Source organism: Heptranchias perlo, chromosome 12 (assembly GCF_035084215.1).
Source record: "Heptranchias perlo isolate sHepPer1 chromosome 12, sHepPer1.hap1, whole genome shotgun sequence".
Classification (NCBI taxonomy): Eukaryota; Metazoa; Chordata; class Chondrichthyes; order Hexanchiformes; family Hexanchidae; genus Heptranchias; species Heptranchias perlo.
In genome coordinates this window covers 54080371-54098440 of record NC_090336.1, presented here as the reverse complement: position 1 = coordinate 54098440, position 18070 = coordinate 54080371, and positions in this window count along the sequence as shown.

The following is an 18070-nucleotide window of genomic DNA, read 5'->3' as shown; positions in this document are numbered from 1 at the left end:
CGCACAGCTACCTGGCACTGACAGAGGGGAACTACCTTGGCAGGTTAAAGTTTATTAGTGAGGCAGTTACAGAACTGTGCCATCTTGTGCAAGGAGACCTGGAGACAACCTGCAGCATAGGAACTGTAACAGTCAAGGTTGCCACTGTCATCACCTTTTATGCCCTTCTCCTTTCAAGTTACCACAGAGAATATCTGCATTATCAGCCAGTTTGCTGTTCATAGATATATCAAACAGGTCACTGATGCATGGTTCCAGCCGTGTTACCCGGTGGAGAGGCATCACAGCAATTTCCTTCCCCTCCACCTGAGGCAGACTCCCCAGAAGCACATAAATGGCTTCAGCATCCCACCTTAACTATTTGAATTACCATGACTTCAGAAAATGAGACGAAATCAGGGACGCAGACAAAGGACAGGCCGAATTCGTTCCCTTTCTAAGATCCACTACCATTGTAGAAAGAAAAGGCCATCTTCTCTATTAGCCATGTCAGCTCGTAGTAGAGCACTCTCATCTGAGTCAGAAGGTTGAGGGTTCAAGTCCCACTCCAGGAACTTAAGCACAAAATCTAGGCTGATACTTTGCGCAGTACTGAGGGAGTGCTGCAATGACAGAGGTGCCATCTTTCAGATGAGACGTTAAACCGAGGCCCCGTCTGCCCTCTCAGGTGGAAGTAAAAGATCCCATGGCACTATTCAAAGAAGAGCAGGGGAGTTCTCCCCGGTATCATGACCAATATTTATCCCTCAACCAACATCACTAAAAAACAGATTACCTGGTCATTATCACATTGCTGTTTGTGGGAGCTTGCTATATGCAAATTGGCAGCTGTGTTTTCTACATTACAACAGTGACTACGTTTCAAAAGTACTTCATTAGCTGCGAAGCACTTTGGAACGTCCTGAGGTGGTGAAAGGCGTTCTTTCTTTCTTTCTTCTTTCTCCGTTATCCTTTCTTCGTAATTCAATCTTCTGTCATCAGATGTCAGTCCCATGGCTCCTCTTTGCATCACCTCCATGAAATGTTTCACCTATGTCTTAATGATTGAAACTGAACACGATACTGGAGAGGTGTGGTCTGACTAGGACACAGTACAGTTTTAGCCTGCTGTCTTCCGTTTCACAGTCAACTGACCTGGCACCATAACTTGGCATGCTGTCCATTATGTTTATTGCTGTGAAACAATAATTTGGCATGTTAGAAATGTTAAGAATTCACTGTCACCTCAGAACTTTTTCTGCTTCACCTTTAGCTATTTCCACATCAACCATTGTATACTGGTGACACCCATTGTATACTGGTGACACCCACTGTCTTCCCAATGTGTAGTGCCTTGCATTTGTCTACAGTGAATTTTGCCTGCCATTGATTTGCCCATTTTATCTCATTCCTTTTATAGATTTCTGCCAGTTTCATTCGACTCAACTGCCCCCTCCTCAGTTTAGTATCATCTGCAAATTTGAGTCGTTTACATTAGGTTTCTGAGCCCGAGTCATTAATGTGTTGTTGATAAACATGTTTAACTAAAGTAACAAGAATCTGAGTAAGCCTTTTATGCAGGGCATAAATCAACCTTGAGATCCAGTGATGGTGTGAATTACCTTCAGTTAGGTGCTACTAACTTTTTGCAGTGCAATGCACAACATTTTGAAAAATGACTATCATAATGTCTGATTTTGCAAATCATCTTATGGTTTAAAAAGCACCAATACCCTGGCCAACTTTCTTCTCCATCTCATTGATGCCTTTTTTTATGTCCAACAAACCAGACAGTTACATTAATGCTGAAAACTCTATATGATCCTTTTGTCCTCTTGTGTACTGTAACGGCTGGGATAAGGCAGCATGGGGAGAGTGGCTATTTTGCTAAGATCAATGAAACACCAAATTTGAACAGTTCACATCAGTGTTGAGTCACCAGTCTTGCCATGACTGAGTATGCAGTTCTTGTGTAGACCATTAGGCGAAGAACTTTACAGTTGCACGTTCAATTAACCTGTGGAGAAAAAAACCTTCACAATTAGTCATGCTTTCCAGGAACAGCAGACCTTCCAATCTAAGGAAAATTTCGAGGCTGCAGACTCAGGGCTCAAGATGTGATATGTTCCGACATTTGCTGGGAAATTCGGGGACTGTTTTAGCTCCCAGAAACTTTGAGTTGTCACAAACCCTTCAGTTATTCTGCTTAATTGAAAATATACCTGTCAACCAGGTAACGTGATAAACATTTGTATCTTAAAAGTCAGAAATAAGGGTGTCATCCTTGAAATGAGTGACTTGGAAGGCGTGAAACAGACACTTAAGGGGAATTTTAACTCCCCGCTCAGCTGGAACAGTGCGGGCGAGCAGTTAAAATGGAGGGGCTCCGTTCCCACTGATGTCCAATTTGAACATCATTGATTTTGGCAGTGGATGAGGCTCTGGTCAGACTCTGACGGGAACCTCATTTATGAATGCAAATTGGGGTCCATGACATACGTGGGACCCAGATGGGATTTTAACCCACTCCCGGACCAGAGCACATGATCCAGATTGAAACTCCAGCACAGCACTGAGGGAATGAGGCATCGTCGGATGAGATGTTAAGCCAAGGCCCAATCTGCCTGTTCTGGCAGATGCTGACCAGTGGCTTCCCACCATGAGTTAAAATCGGCCCTATAGGGATGGGTTGGGTTCCAATGGTCCCCTTACTGCTGCTGTTTATGGAGAAGTCCCACCTTCTTGGTTGAACAATGACATGTGCTGGTAGTAGGGGACTAAAAAGGGTGAAGCATGAATAAATAAAAAGTCCTGTAGGCCCTCTAGGATCACCAGCTAATCAGGCAATCCATTTTACTTACTTGAATAACTGAAAGAAGAAGCTGTGACAAGTTGGGAGTTCTGCAGTTTGCTAGCTACTACACTGATCACCAGAAACATATGGGCAGCTTCTACCTGCCAAGATAACCGGAAGTTTGCTTGAAAGGTCAGATAAATATCATTCATACTTCTGCCACCTGGTGTGAAAATCTGAACACACCCACTCTTCCCTAATGATATAGCTTTATTGATTGTGGATGTTTGTACAGACCTGGCCGTGTGATACCAGCCCAGTTATCAGCAGCTATAGGAAAGAAAATGCATTGACCAAGCCCTTCAATGTAAGTATTTATTCTTCAAATGGCACTTTATTATAGGAAGCAATTTCTTCACTTTTGGCATAAGGAGTACAATTCGCTTTGTTTGTACAAGATGCAAGTCCCGGCAAAATACACACATATGTAAATGTACCTACACTGCAAAAAAAATTGTAACTTTAGCAAGTTATCACAAATATGTCACCCACATGGTGGACTCAAAATTACCAGTTTCCAAGTAATATTAACAGCTGCTGTCAGGAGTGCTATTCTCCCAGGACCCACGTTACACAGTGATCAACTTCAGGTGACATTAGGTAAAGCCTATGCAAATGTCTAGAATTGGTTTTCCTGACACGCGCTGCCTTTTATTTCATGCTAGATGTCTTTTATAAAATAGATTTACAAATGAATAGGTAGCACTGTGCTGTTATATACTAACTCCATTCAATTCTTTTAATTTAATCCTGGCAAAAGAGTCAAGACAGTAAATGAGACAACTGCCTTCTTCAATATAAGCCATGATGTGGAGATGCCGGTGATGGACTGGGGTGGACAAATGTAAGGATTTTAAAATAAAATTGTTGGACTATAACCTGGTGTTGTAAGATTCCTTACATTTCTTCAATATATGCTGACATATTATGTAGTCCAACCAAAATATCATACTTTTGACTGAATTCTGCAACATAAATGTTTGTAATGTAATTGTAAGGATATAACCCTGAATTAAAATTTACAGCATCAAGAAATAAAATGTCATATTTATATTTTAGAAGAGGTTCATTTTGTTCATTTAAACGTCGAAAAGTAATATTTCTCAGTTGAATAAAGAAAATTCACCGAAAGCACTGAGTTTGCTGTCTCTGCTGATGTTCTATTCTATTCTCTGATAATATTCTATTTTACTGAAAATGTTGACAGTTTTAAAGATGCCTTCATTTCCTGCAGTTTCCTTTATCCCACTGGTGTGACTGGGTTTGATTTTTTCAGTTGATTACATTGGCTTTTGTGACTTCTCCCCGCCCACCCCAACTTTGAAGCTTCTGTATTCAGAGCTCAATGGAGCGAGGAGCGAGGACTATTGCACCTTGATTACAGCTTCTCGAGTAACCACTTTGCTTTTGACACCAAGGCTGCCACTTACTCATCATGCCTAGTTGAAGGAAGAGCATATACAGATGCAAGCCTTGCACATCCTGTTATGTTATGCAGCTGTGACTCACTCCAAACATGGGCCATAATAAACTGGAGATGCTTTATTGACTTGAAAATGGTGTAGACAATTGTACCTTTGAATCAATAGAGCTCTTCCATTACCAAGCCTGTTGCAATCACAAAGCCCAATAACACACAGAGTGGATTGGACAGCAAGTAAAAAAAAAATTAACACATTTGTTGTCTGCTGTACCTGAATTTTTTTACTCTTTCATATTTTCTGTTGGTCATAGTAAATATCAATAATAAATTGTAATAATTACCTCCTGGTATTGTTCAAGAAGCAGAAGAAAATGTTGCATTCAAATATGTTTTTGAGATAATCAGTTTTTCTTTATCAATCTCTGTAGGACGTATTTTATTCATACTGATAGGATTAAGTCAGTAAATGAAATTAAAATCATAGTTAGGTGTCAGTTTGGCGTAACCTGGCAGCACTCCCACTTCAGAGTCAGAAAGTTGTGGGGGTCAAGCCCCCATTCCCAGACTGGAGCAGGTAATCTGAGTTGAAACTCCAGCGTAGCACTGAGGCATCTTTGGATGAGATGTTAAAACAAGGCCCTATCTGCCTGTTCTGATGGATGCTGTGGCACTATTTGAACAGCAGGGAGTTCTTCCAACATTCTGGCGAAATTTTCTCCCTCAACCAACACCTCGAAAAACAGATTAACTAGTCAGCCAACTCATTGTTATTTGTGGAATCTTACTGTATGCAAAACAGCTGCAGCATTTGCCTACATAACAACAGTCACTGAGTATCAAAATAATTCAGTGTTCGTGAAGTGCTTTGTGATGTTTTTGAGAGGTGTTATAAGGCACTACATAAAGGTAAGTCTTTTCCTTTTTCACAATGAGTCAATACCATATAAATCTTCAGAATCTGCTGTATGTTATTCAGGGTCAGTGTGGAAAAACAGATGCACTGTTACGTTTGCACCTACAGGTCTGATTCTCATTTCGTTTTATAGGTTAGATTTTCCAAGTCCTTGCCCAGAGCAGGCCAGGTACCTCACTGTAGGTGAGGACTCAGAAAACCTACCGTATTATTATATGCATTATACTGGGTGTCAGCTGTGGCTCAGCAGGTAGCCCTCTGAGTCAAAAAGTTGTAGGTTCAAGCCCGACTCCAGAGTTATAAGCTCAAAGTCTAGCTGACACTCTAGTACTAAACTGTCTTTTGGACGAGATGTTATATCCGAGGCCTTGTCTGCAATCTCAGGTGGATTTAAAAGATCCCATGGCATTATTTTGAAGAAAAGCAGGGAAGTCCTGACCAATATTTATCCCTCAACCAACATCACTAAAACAAATTATCTCGTCATTTTCTCATTGCTGTGTGTAAATTGGCTGCCACATTTCCCTACATTACAACAGTGACTTCACTTTAAAAAAGTACTTCATTGGCTATAAAGCGCTTTGGGACTTCCTGAGGTCATGAAAGGCACTGTATAAATGCAAGTTCTTTCTATTATTCAAGCCTGGAAAATGAGAAATATAAAAGGCAACTGGTTTAAGGATTCTAAAATACACTGGAGATGGTTGTTTACATGACACATGTAGTACAATCGCAGTCTGGCCATCGCATTCCAGTTAAGACTGATTTCCCCAGATTTCTACTGTGTAAACAACAGTTATGTAAAAGCATTCCTCTTCCTTGTTCTTGTATAGGCTTGCATTAAAATCATTTTAAGGAAAGAGAGAACATGCATTAATATAATGCCTTTCATACCTCCAGGGCACCCCAAAGCACTTCACAGCCAATTAATTACTTTTGAAGTACAGTCAAATAGGCAACAGTCATTGCCCCTTTTTCTGAATGTCTATAATCCAACTATTGCATCCAAACCAATAAGCAGTCATACAGTTTACTCCCTATCGGATGGCTGAAAGCTCAAGGCCCAGGTATTGCAAGCTGCTTACCTCAGTGAGGTGAGTTTTGTCAGTTTCGGACTGGGCCACTAGATGGAGCATCAAATGATGATGAAGTTAGAACAACCAGAACCTGACTCACTAAAATCACTCTTCTTATCAGTTAATCTGGTCTTGGAGAAATTTGTTTGGTATATACTCCCAGCTAAAGAGCACATGGTTATGGAGAGCAAAATCACTAAGTATAAAACAGAGAGGAGAGTTCTGCGATTTTAAATTCATTGCCATCTCATAATTGTATTGGCACTGGGAATTTGCAGCCCATTTTGAGCCCGTGGGATGGGAAAGGGTTAATATCACAACCTCTCCCTATTTAAAGTTATTTTTCTCTTCTCTGCCCAATCCAGGTATCTGTGTACCATTTTCAGACAAAGACAATGGCGGTCATTTTAAGTTTTGGTGATAGTGTAAAACGGGTGATATCGGATCAGCCGCCCTTTAGATACCTGCCAGGTTTTCCTTTCCATTTACACTATTGCCATAAGTTAAAATTACCCCCAAGAAAGAAAGAAAGGAAGGAGTTGCATTCATATAGTGCCTTTCACGAATGCAGGAAGTCCCAGAGCGCTGTACAACCAATGAAGTACCAAAGAGAACATTAACCACTGCCAGGCTTCCACCAAAGCCGCTGTAAAAATTGGCTGTAAACTCTTTGGGATGTCCTGAGGTTGTGAAAGGCACTATATAAATGCAAGTCTTTTTTTTTCTTTTCTGTGAGGTCCTATGAGGACAATGTGTGCTAATCTATCCTGCAATATACCATCCCTCCCTTTGGTCAAGTGTCTTGGATCCATAGGACATTCCATGAAAAACTGTTGTTTTCCATCAGAGATCAAGGACTCACCACATAAGGAAATATCCGGTTGCAATCCATATGGGATTCAGGTATGTTGCCCTCATGTGGTGCTAGCATCGGCACAGGCAAGATGGGCAGAGTAGTCATTCTGCGCTGAAATTTCTCCAATTTTACATCCCACCTGCGTATAAGTAATTAAAACATTACACCATATAAAGCATCACAAGGAATTGGAGATCAATGAACAGCTGATTCTGAGTTGATCAAATTGACTTGAAACTGATGTGAAAATCATTGGAATGGGAATTTGCCACTTTTCAAAGAGACTCTGTGTAAACGTCTTTGTTTTTGTTTTCCTATTCTTCCCATTCCAGTGTTGCAGGCGTGGTAGCCTCCTCCTAAGTCAGTCTCAGGATTTTTGATGCCTGTGTTTTCTTTATGTGATCAGCCTGCATTTCACGGGAGTCAAAGAAACAGAAAAACAAACAAAATGCCCCTGCCCTGATCGAAACAGTGTCCAGGAATTTGAAATGCTTTCCCTGCCATATCTCTTCACCTCATTCCCCATAGGCCACAAATAATGTCCATGACTTTTGACCTGGGAATCATCAAAAGTGGGCCTTCTGTGATTTTAATCCTTTGACTTGTTAAATCATGTATTGCAAGCAGATCAAAGCTGACATGCATGCCCTTAACAATACCAATAGTGTAAATTTGCTTTTTAGTTCAGATAAGCTCCATTTTGCTGGTCAGGGACACACTAATCTCTATGTTTACTCATACCATTGGTTCTAGTTTTCATTATACTTGAATCCTTTTCAAAGTTAACTGTGGGGTGATTCCAGTGTGGATTCTACTCTGGGGCAGACAATGGTATGAATTCCTCCATCTGTGAGTTTCATGTTGGGATGAATTTGGGTTAAGTACAGAGCCAGAGTGTATCACTGGAATCTGCCTTTCAGTCGTACGGCCCATCTCTAAGCAACAGGGGATTCTATCCCTCCTATGGGTGCCTGTGTGGCTAGAGTCCAAGGTTCACAGTAGTGTAGGTTTACGGCTTGAACCCAGAGCGAACTCTGCTGGACTTTGGATAAACAAGTTTAAATGCAGAAGAATTGATGCTGGAGTTTTTCATCCAGCAAGGTGTACGCAAACAAAAAGAAAAAATCATTTAGGCGAAACAAATGATTCAAAAAGAATTTTGGAAAGTTGACTTACCAGGTAAAACATTAAATGAATCACCAAGAAAACATTACAAATCTGCCCACGCTCACTGTCCTAGGCTGACACATGAAGAATGGCCTTGTGGGTGGGTACCAGAAGGCTGCCAGCACCTGCAGACCCATATCCCCCAACAGGAGTCAGCATCCTCAGGAGAGGAGATGAGAAAAGGGGAGAAAATTTGGGGGGGGCGGGGGGGAAATACAATTGAGAGAGAGAAAGAGCCTTCAGTAATGATATAAAAACAGAAACTGCTGGAGAAGCTCAGCAAGTCAGGCAACACCTGTGGAGAAAGAAACAGAGTTAACGTTTCAGGTCGAAGACCTTTCGTCAGGACTGGAAGATGTTAAAAAAAGTTAAAGGGGGGAGGGAAGGGAGGGAGGAAAGAACAAAAGGGAAGGTCTGTGATAGAGTAGAGGGCAGGAGTGATTAAATGACAAAAGGGATGATGGTGCAAGGCAAGGAAGGTGGTAATGGGACAGGTTAAGAAACAAAAGATTGATCAGGAGTAGCTGTAAATGGCAGCAGCAAAACCATTACTGTCACTGGCTGACCAAAAAAATGGGAGCAGTGGTTATGATCTGAAGTTATTGAAATCAATGTTGAGTCCAGAAGGTTGTAAAGTGCCTAATCGAAAGATGAGGTTCTGTTCCTCGAGCTTACGTTGAGCTTCATTGGAACGGTGTAAGAGGCCGAGGACAGAGAGGAATGGGAAGGGGAATTAAAATGGCAAGCAACCGGCAGGTCAGAGTCAGACTTGCGGACAGAGCAAAGGTGTTCAGCAAAGTGATCACCCCGTCTGCATTTGGTCTCCCCAATTACCTTCAGTAATGATGCTATGGTAGCACAGAGCTAACTGTTGACTGGGAAGCAGAGTGAACGACTCCACAGAGCCATCCCAAGGGCTTTATGTATTTCACTTTTTAGAATCTTTTCTTTTATTTACTTGAAACAGTTTAAGGTGACAACATTATAACATGGAACCAATCTACAAGCCAATTCAAATATTTCACATTTCTTAAAAAATTTACATCAATTATAAATTTCAATCTGTTCAGATAAATATTGGAATTATTTCAACTGTGCTTTGGGAGGAATCAGCATACATAATCTACAATAACAGGTAGTATGTGATGCGCTACAGGGAATACACAGCACTGAGTTAATGCACCATGAGTCTGCTGCAAGTGTGGTAACAACCAGCAATTTGTAATTTCATTACTAGCTTTTTAAGTGAACACTGTAAGCCAGTGAGGAGATTCTGAATAACAATGAGGCTATGCCTTATGTATGCACAGTATAATCCATTTGTTCTTTCATTTATTGGGAAGTGGCAGGAGAACTAGAAATGCGATGTTTATGCTTTTATAATCTGTCTAATTTATCCCTAGGCGAGACCCTTGCATTCCAATGGTGGCCTGGATTAAAGTTAGCCATCGATCTCGGTATTACCTCTTTGCTCTCACCTCAACCATTTGTGTTAGTTAATGGCAGTGCTAAAGGTTTAACCTTGGTCTTCAGGAACCTTTTGCTGAAAAAACTTATGCCTCCTCTTAAACAGCAATTTCCATCTTTTATCCATCAGCTGTCTTATCTGTGCTGCACGTCTTAGTTACTCTGTTCTGTTTTTATATCTACATTAACTAAAATTAACAGGCCAGTTCTTCTTCAAGGTCGGTTTGTGTCAGCCACAGGTTAGTTCAGACATCAAATAGAAGGTTTTGATGATTTTAACGTCACTGCTGAAGGTTGTCAGATTACTTATTTTCTAATTCAAAATGCTGTTAATTGTTCCTGTTAAGGTATGAGGCTATTGTGCTGCTTAGGATGAGATTTTTAGGATGAAAGCCTCCTGCCTGTCCACGACTGTAAGTGTCCTGCGGCCATTGAATCTGGGAAGACTCAACCCAGTCTCTGTTGAAGAATTCAGCACAAATTGTTGCTAAATGAACCAGCTTAAAATGGCCATAAGGGGTATAAGAAATGGCAAAAGTCACACTGCTCCACAAGAGCAGGAGCAGAAGGGAGAGAGATTTCCTCTGGATTTGGCACGCTACACCTGACCTCTAAGTGGCTGATGCTGAGAATGAGTAGTGAAAAGTGCCCGATTTCCCAGCAGTGACATGCTTTACAAAAGAATATTATTAGCTTAGCTCTCACCTCTGAGCCCACTGCAGGATTTAAACTCGTGTGACTGGAACATCTGCCATTTATGCCATTTCTCCAAACAATCTTTCACAGTTACATCAGGAGGAACCCTGCAGAAATTCTACCCCATAATCTAGGCTGACACTCCATTGCAATGCTGAGAGAACTGCCTCGTTGGAGGTGCTACCCTTCAGGTGAGACATTATCGGATGAGATGTTAAATGTCTGCCTATGCAGGTAGCAGATAAAGAACCCATGCCACTACTGGAAGAAACACAGGGCGTGCTGGGCAACACTCTTCCCTTAAGCAACACCACTAAAAACAGGTGGACTGATTATTCATGGTATTGTGGGATTTTGCTATGCACACATTTCCTTACATAACAATAGTTATTGGCCGGCATTTTTCGCTTCTGAGCACGACAGCCCGCAATTTCCCAATCCATTAAAATGAATGGTGGAGGGGGGGAGCAAATTGCCAGCTACCAAACTGCACCAGCAGAAAACCCTGGTCAATGTGCGAAGTGTTTTAAGATATTTCTGAGGGACTTGATCAAAAAAGAACTATATAAACACAAGTCTTTTTTTCTTTAAAATATATACTGACTGATCCTATAAAATGGTTGTTAAAGTATTACATAGAATTTACAGCACAGAAACTGGCCATTCGGCCCAACAGGTCTATGCCGGTGTTTATGCTCCACACGTGTTTCTTCCCACTCTACTTCATCTCACCCTATCAATATACCCTTCTATTATGGTTCACTACAGACACTGATTGCAAAGTAATTAAAATGGGTTCTTCATTCCCATCAACGTCCAGAGTGTCCTGATAGTACAGTGATTCACCAAAGTATTTTTTAAAAGGTGGGTACTTTCACCTCCATAAACTAGTCATAATGGCTCTTTGGCATAGCAACTAAAATTGACCCTCATCTGACACTGACTTGACAAAAGCATAGTGCTTAAGTCAGGTGCAACAATCAATGTACCAATTGAAATGGCTCAACGGTAAATTTCCAATACTGGGTTGACATCAGTGTCCATCTGGTACATTTCCGGGAAATGTTAGCAGCCGTGTTAGATAGCCTTGTGCCAATGGAATGTCTCACAGTGGTATGGAATAGTGCTGATGCAGAAAGAACGGGAAGAAACTACAATTCATCTGTCTACCAGGATGGTTTGGTGAACTTGATGGATCTCTTTCTTTAAGAGGCAGCGTTTGGTCTGATCCTTTGATAACCCCTCCTGAATTTATTTCCTGCTTAGAGTTAACGTTTTCTTCAGTAAAATTGCTCTTTTTCACAGTGCTGTCAGCGTTTTTTCATTTTTTCAAGTGAGGGTGAGTCACTGTCATGTGAATAAGGCAAAAACAAAAAAAAAATGTGGCCACAATGTTACCAACTTGTGCTATTTTAGTCCATGATGTGGAGATGCCGGTGATGGACTGGGGTTGACAATTGTAAACAATTTTACAACACCAAGTTATAGTCCAACAATTTTATTTTTAATCCCACAAGCTTTCGGGGGCTTCCCCCTTCCTCAGGCGGTGTGGAAACACACACTGCCTGAGGAAGGGGGAAGCCCCCGAAAGCTTGTGGGATTAAAAATAAAATTGTTGGACTATAACTTGGTGTTGTAAAATTGTTTACAATTATTTTAGTCCAGACAGTGCTACTTTTGGTTTTTTACAAAATTGCGGGAAAGAGCTGAAAAATCAGAATGAATAAAAGCTTTTTCTTCTTAAAAGACCCAGGTCATTCTAGCATCCATTATATTGGCAAGGGACCCCTTGTAATCCATGAGTGTTGCTCAAAGCAACAGTGTCTATGACATCATTCTGCTGGCCATGTGTGGAACCCAGTAGGATACTGAACCTCAACGATGAAATCATCACAACAAACCCTTTACTGTCAATTATTTTCGTACGTGGAAGAAAGAAAATACACAACACAGGGGTTTCAGTGGAAGGGGCAAGTCAAACATGTATAAGGTTCGTTCATTTCTCTTCCCTTGTATGAATGTCTTTCTGTCCACTTCAAAGATCACATCTGGGCATTAACTACATGAAAGGGGGTGTGTTGGGAGTTTCTAATGCTTAGAGCTTTCCTTGAAACAGTGGGGAATTGACCTTTATCATAGTTCACAACTTCATGTGGAATAACACCAGTCTTTACTTTCCTACCTGACCTACCCATTGCAGCATCCATTAACTGTAAGAACTCAGAACACTATGCATTTTACAGGCTTATTTACCAATTTTGGGGCAACATATGGATATAAAATGTACAAAAACAGAATCCTACTGTGATTTTCCATGATGGTTAGTACGTACAGATGGAAGTAGGTATTTTCTATCCATTGCTAGCAGGCCCAGTTTATTTGGTCCTAAATATGTCGCTGTTGATATTTTTATGGGTGATTTCATTTTCTTTTTCTGTTTGATGCAGCATCCACAAACTGCCACATTACTTCCTTGAGCTTTTGCGAAGGTCAGACAGTCAGGGGCACAAGCCTCTTCATGACCGCTGTCTAACAGACCATATGCTTAACACAGGGTGAGATGAGTGTGTCCATTTCTTCCTCCTTTCATTCACGATAGCAAATCTCACCGCATTGCTGGATTGAATCATTACTAATTATATGTACACTTAATGGAAAAAAATCAGTTACTTTTCACACTAACGATATCTTTTTTCCATAGAATAAGTTTCAAAAACACATCCCAAGTTGGCTGTGCTAAGGATGCACAAGATTTAAATAGGTATTGCATGATAGTCTTCACTTCTCCATGAGATTACCAGAATGAATCCATATAGCAGGAGGGCTCCTCAGCCTCATGGTAACCCAGCTCCACATGTCGATTGTGGACCTTGAATGAAGATCTACATGTATCTCATTGAAATTTTCTTGAAATCATATTTCACAAGCATACTATTAATTCCCAAACACTTAATAAATACAGCCTTTTCTCAGTATTTCTAAACAGAAGAAACAAAATTGTTGAAACAATTGCTTCAACTTTTTGTCCAAAATGGCAGGCCCAGGAATATAAGATGAAGAGTTCCATAAGTTGGTTTAAGCTGCAGTTGAGTGACTGCTGAAAATATTTTTGCAGTCAAATATTTAACATCGTATTCTTTAATGCCTGGGATCCCACCAGTGAAGGAATGTCCCTTTAAATTCAGGCAACCTCTGCGTTTAATGCTGCGAAATAATTTGCAATGAGCTGATCACTTTTCGGTTTGAACGTGACTGTCACATGAATCACGAGTGCTGAGTAAACAAACATAGCCTCTCAGTCAGGGGTTAAAGGAAGCCAGGGACTGATTGCATTGCTATGTTTGCGGGGAGTCAGTTCACTGATAAATCACTGTGAAGTAACTGATGCTTTTAAATCTTGCCGCAGGCATGTTTAAAATAAATATACCAGTAGTTTGTGTGATTAGCGGAAATAATTGTAGGCATTCACGATCAATTAGTTATAAGTCCTGATCAATTACTGTTCAAAAAGCCCTTGTAATTGTTACCATGCCTTGTTTGCCTTTTTTTTAGTTGTTTGAAAGGTATGTGGCAGGAACTGTGTGAAATTTGGGGTACTTCTGACGTAATTGAATGTAATTTTGTTGTGTAAATTAAATCTTTGTAAACTCTGATACCACAAATAACTGCTTGATTCTCATTTTAACAGAGTTCGGGTGATGAAAACGTTACATGGGTTCACTACATTTCTTGCATTGTGACTTAAATCTTTCATTATTTTGACTTAAGCGCTCAGCATTTTATAAGTGTAGAATCTCAAAGCTGTCAGGTAACTCAAAGTGACATTTCACCAGCCAAACATTTCCAAAACAACCTGAAATTCAAACTCACTACCTACATTGGTGCAGTGCTGTAACTTCATGGGGTTGATTTTATCCCTACCCCGCCTCCCAGGCAGAAAGTGGGTGAGTGGGCATATAAAAAAGAGTGGATTACTTACCCCCTCACATTCCTCCTATTTCGGATTTTGCAGGGTTTTGCAGGCGGATAAGCCACCCGCCTAAAGCAGGCCAGAGCCTCGTAAATTTAGGCAAACCGGGGTCCTATTACATCAATGGGACCCTGACGTAGTTTTAACTGGGGCCCGAGTGGGGATATCTTCCTTGGCTTTCCCGCTAGGAAGGAGCAAGTGTACAGACAAGGAGACCCTTCAAGTAAGTCTAATACTTTTCTTGGAGCAGGAGTGCACCTCTGGGCCCCACAAAGTCACGGCCTCCCTTGCCCCTTCACATTCCCCCTCCCCTTCCCTCCTGAAACCCCCTTCCCACCTCTTACCTGGAAGCCCGTGGGTGTCCACACCCAATCTATGCCTGTGGGAAGCAGCTCCACACCCTCTTCATGCCCCTTTCAGACAGGGAATGGATCAGCGACATTTAAATGAGGCCCGACAGTTAAAATCCCATTTCCCATTAAACTTAAGGTTAAAATCTGCCTCCCATGTTCAGGTTTTTTATGTAGTTCATGTGAACGTTCATTGACGTAATACGACCCCAATCATATCTTCATATCATAAATTATATAGGTTGTTCCATCCTGAGAGAATAGGAAAAAACATCATCAGACTTGCCATGTTTGAACTACACCTCACACCAGACAACCTTAGACTGGGATTGATGGCAGTCTTGGAACAGTCTGTGAGCCAAAATTGTTGCCCTCCCAGCGTGAGGCACTTCCGTAGTGGGTGAAAACACATGGGCAAAAGTGTAAAAACAATATGTAATTATTATGGGATAGAATACTTATGTATATTTTGAAGCCTGTAAAAGTACACTCAGCAAACAAAAAGTGAAATGGCATTTGATTTAAAGCAAGATAATAAAATGTCTAAAGAGGGATTTGTTGTAATTTGAGGAATTAACAGGAGATCGGAAGTTATATTTGAATCTTAGAATATACTCACTAGGGCACTCTGATATAACAAACCAGAATGGATTGCCAGGAAGGATAGTTGAGCATACTGGACTCATTTCAGAAACAGCTGGATGCTGTAATGGAAGGACAGTAGGTTAGTATTCTGGAAAGATGAGATCAAATGGGCCAAAGAAGCTTTCTTCATGGTGGGCCTAGCTTGTGATTTTGTGATCATCTCTTATACAACATGTGCTGCCAATGGGTGTGTCTCTGACTAAGAAACCTTATAAAACACTGTCCATAGATTTTACTCTTCACTGGAATATGTTAGCTCCTAAGTAATTCCTTAAAGAAGAGGCCTACTAAATTTCAGAGTTATACCAATCTATTTCAGGATTAAAGTAGCAGCCTAGTGTATTTTAGTGTTAAACTAGCAGATTTCTTTAGATCATTATAACACGTGATTTTGATCAAAATCTATGCGTGGAATTGTCACAAAGTATTCACTTTGACACTTTTGTATTCAGATTTTCACAAATCAGTGGTATAGTCAACATTCCAGCTTTGAAACTGCTTAAGAAAAGGTCCTTAGAATTGTCAGATTTCTTTGGTAAAAATATTGACTACTGAAGATTATAATCGATTTATTAAAGAAAAACCAGTCTGTTTACAGCTTTTGTGAAATCCATCTACCATCTCAAGGCAATAATTGGCTTCCTCCAGACTATGTGACAGCTACAAGTAGAGACTTGTTTAAATAAACTTGCCAAATAACATCCCATTTAATTAACATCTATTTAAGTAACTCTGTATCAATAAAAACCTGTTCACTTAAACAGAAACAGGTGGAGCTGACATTTCCAGAGGAAATTTAATCATTGTTTCATATAAAGATGATAAAGCTTGAAAAATAAAGGGAGAATCCTCGGGAAATGATTGAACGTGATTTAAGTGACAAAATGTTTGTCGACTGCACCTATAAGAGCAAATATTATTCCATCTATACTTCCCTTTTCTTTTAAGTAATCAAAGTAGATAACACTTGCTGGGAGATTGGGAAATTGCGAGGAATATTACATTTGGAAGCATTCTTCGGTTCATTAGTGCTGTGCAGGTTAATTGTCTGTATTGATATACATCCCTGGCATCAAAAGATTAGATTCCATACTGTAACTCACTGCCGGATATCCGTTATTCTATATATAAACCACCCGAACCCCTTGATTAGATTCCAGCCTGTAACTCACTCCCGGGTGTCCATTATTCTGTATATAAACCACCTTAAAACTTTTTATTACATTCCATCCTGTAACTCACTCCTGGGTTATTTCACTTATAAAGCACCTGAGCCCCTCAATTAGATTCCAGCCTGTAACTCACTCCTGGGTATCCATTATTCTGTGCTGTATGATTCTATATAAAAGTGTGAAGGGCACTAAAAACGTATTCTGCTCCAGCTAGGGTTACACTGACAGACACACTCTGTGCTCCTAGGATTTTCGGTGGGAGGTTAAACACTGACACAATCCTCTTCAAACATTACTTCAACTGACAAACAGTATTGTGTTGTATGCAGTGCATTAGTTTTCTATAAAAGAAAGACTTGCAGTTATATAACGCCTTTCACAACCTCAGGACATCCCAAAGCACTTTACAGCCAATGAAGTATTTTTGATGTGAAGTCACTGTTGCAATGTAGGAAATGCAGCAGCCAATTTACACACAGCAAGGTCCTACAAACAGCAATGAGTTAATGACCAGATAATCTGTTTTTATGGATAATTGTTGGCCAGGACTCTGGGGAGAACTCCCCTGCTCTTCTTCAAAATGGTGCCATAGGATCTTTTACATCCACCTGAGAGAGCAGATGTGGCCTCGGTTTAACGTCTCATCTGAAAGACGGCACCTCCGACAGTGCAGCACTCCCCCAGTACTGCACTGAAGTGTCAGCCTAGATTATGTGCTCAAGTCTCTGGAGTGAGACCACCACCCTCAACAAGAGTGCTACCAACTGAGCCACGGCTAATAATATACTCTGGACCACATAGGCAACAAGTCAGATGTGTTGTGAAATTCAATTGCACTGTGCAATCTCATTGGCTTTGGCCACAGGACAGATGGACAATGAGGCCCTCTGTTCAGTCACCAAACACAAGCCATTTAACCCAATCCTCTCCAAAGAAAAGAAGTATTCAGAGGTGCAGCTGCCACTCCCCCATTTATAGCAACAAGCAGAAGTTGAATTTAATGAAAATTCTACTCCTGCTTTGCGCTGTAAACATAGTGAACTGGTCTGAATTGCCTACAGATCAAAGAAAACCACCAGAAGAGGCAGCCTCCGTGCTTGGACAATTCAAAAGCGTTGGAGCTCCAGCACTGGCACTGAAGTTCTGCTGCCAAATTATCAATGTTAAAGCAACACGGCCATGCATAACTTGCGCTGCTGTACTGTGGCAGCCTCCCTCAGAGCAGTTTTCCCACCATTTACCCAGGTCTCTGCTTCTTCTCTCTCCACACTTAATTAAAAATAATTCCGCAGATATGTTAAGGCCTTGGCACTCATACAATGTACACATACACAAGGGGCTGGATTTTCCTGATCCCGCCTCTAATGGGTCAGGGCGGGACTTAGCCCACGATCCCAGCCCAGTTTGCTGGTTCGAGAGTCATTACATAGTCACGTCAAGCTCCCAGTAGGATTCCCACCAGAAATTGGGAGCCCACCACGTGCTCCAAGGAAGATACAGGC